Here is a 2,705-nt window from a genome sequence, read left to right on the forward strand (position 1 = left end):
GTACGCAGCCGGCATGGAAAGCACCGCCGCCGTGACGGCCGCGACGACAATCTACGGTGCTGGCATCCACAGCTCCGCCGCGATGACGGCAGCAACGACGATCTATGGTGCCGGCATCCACAGCTCCGCCGCGGTGACGGCCGCAACGACGATGTATGCGGCTGGCGTAGCATCGTCGGCGTCCCTGACCGTGAGTGCGGGGTCGCTCACTGCTTCGTCGGGCACGCTGACTGTCGCCGGTATGAGCAGCGCCCAGGCCATCACGGGGACGACGACCTTGTACGCAGCCGGCATGGAAAGCACCGCCGCCGTGACGGCCGCGACGACAATCTACGGTGCCGGCATCCACAGCTCCGCCGCGATGACGGCAGCAACGACGATCTATGGTGCCGGCATCCACAGCTCCGCCGCGGTGACGGCCGCAACGACGATGTATGCGGCTGGCGTAGCATCGTCGGCGTCCCTGACCGTGAGTGCGGGGTCGCTCACTGCTTCGTCGGGCACGCTGACTGTCGCCGGTATGAGCAGCGCCCAGGCCATCACGGGGACGACGACCTTGTACGCAGCCGGCATGGAAAGCACCGCCGCCGTGACGGCCGCGACGACAATCTACGGTGCCGGCATCCACAGCTCCGCCGCGATGACGGCAGCAACGACGATCTATGGTGCCGGCATCCACAGCTCCGCCGCGGTGACGGCCGCAACGACGATGTATGCGGCTGGCGTAGCATCGTCGGCGTCCCTGACCGTGAGTGCGGGGTCGCTCACTGCTTCGTCGGGCACGCTGACTGTCGCCGGTATGAGCAGCGCCCAGGCCATCACGGGGACGACGACCTTGTACGCAGCCGGCATGGAAAGCACCGCCGCCGTGACGGCCGCGACGACAATCTACGGTGCTGGCATCCACAGCTCCGCCGCGATGACGGCAGCAACGACGATCTATGGTGCCGGCATCCACAGCTCCGCCGCGGTGACGGCCGCAACGACGATGTATGCGGCTGGCGTAGCATCGTCGGCGTCCCTGACCGTGAGTGCGGGGTCGCTCACTGCTTCGTCGGGCACGCTGACTGTCGCCGGTATGAGCAGCGCCCAGGCCATCACGGGGACGACGACCTTGTACGCAGCCGGCATGGAAAGCACCGCCGCCGTGACGGCCGCGACGACAATCTACGGTGCCGGCATCCACAGCTCCGCCGCGATGACGGCAGCAACGACGATCTATGGTGCCGGCATCCACAGCTCCGCCGCGGTGACGGCCGCAACGACGATGTATGCGGCTGGCGTAGCATCGTCGGCGTCCCTGACCGTGAGTGCGGGGTCGCTCACTGCTTCGTCGGGCACGCTGACTGTCGCCGGTATGAGCAGCGCCCAGGCCATCACGGGGACGACGACCTTGTACGCAGCCGGCATGGAAAGCACCGCCGCCGTGACGGCCGCGACGACAATCTACGGTGCCGGCATCCACAGCTCCGCCGCGATGACGGCAGCAACGACGATCTATGGTGCCGGCATCCACAGCTCCGCCGCGGTGACGGCCGCAACGACGATGTATGCGGCTGGCGTAGCATCGTCGGCGTCCCTGACCGTGAGTGCGGGGTCGCTCACTGCTTCGTCGGGCACGCTGACTGTCGCCGGTATGAGCAGCGCCCAGGCCATCACGGGGACGACGACCTTGTACGCAGCCGGCATGGAAAGCACCGCCGCCGTGACGGCCGCGACGACAATCTACGGTGCCGGCATCCACAGCTCCGCCGCGATGACGGCAGCAACGACGATCTATGGTGCCGGCATCTACAGCTCCGCCGCGGTGACGGCCGCAACGACGATGTATGCGGCTGGCGTAGCATCGTCGGCGTCCCTGACCGTGAGTGCGGGGTCGCTCACTGCTTCGTCGGGCACGCTGACTGTCGCCGGTATGAGCAGCGCCCAGGCCATCACGGGGACGACGACCTTGTACGCAGCCGGCATGGAAAGCACCGCCGCCGTGACGGCCGCGACGACAATCTACGGTGCCGGCATCCACAGCTCCGCCGCGATGACGGCAGCAACGACGATCTATGGTGCCGGCATCTACAGCTCCGCCGCGGTGACGGCCGCAACGACGATGTATGCGGCTGGCGTAGCATCGTCGGCGTCCCTGACCGTGAGTGCGGGGTCGCTCACTGCTTCGTCGGGCACGCTGACTGTCGCCGGTATGAGCAGCGCCCAGGCCATCACGGGGACGACGACCTTGTACGCAGCCGGCATGGAAAGCACCGCCGCCGTGACGGCCGCGACGACAATCTACGGTGCCGGCATCCACAGCTCCGCCGCGATGACGGCAGCAACGACGATCTATGGTGCCGGCATCCACAGCTCCGCCGCGGTGACGGCCGCAACGACGATGTATGCGGCTGGCGTAGCATCGTCGGCGTCCCTGACCGTGAGTGCGGGGTCGCTCACTGCTTCGTCGGGCACGCTGACTGTCGCCGGTATGAGCAGCGCCCAGGCCATCACGGGGACGACGACCTTGTACGCAGCCGGCATGGAAAGCACCGCCGCCGTGACGGCCGCGACGACAATCTACGGTGCCGGCATCCACAGCTCCGCCGCGATGACGGCAGCAACGACGATCTATGGTGCCGGCATCTACAGCTCCGCCGCGGTGACGGCCGCAACGACGATGTATGCGGCTGGCGTAGCATCGTCGGCGTCCCTGACCGTGA

The sequence above is a fragment of the Aureococcus anophagefferens genome (assembly GCF_000186865.1).
Source record: "Aureococcus anophagefferens unplaced genomic scaffold AURANscaffold_33, whole genome shotgun sequence".
Taxonomy (NCBI): domain Eukaryota; class Pelagophyceae; order Pelagomonadales; family Pelagomonadaceae; genus Aureococcus; species Aureococcus anophagefferens.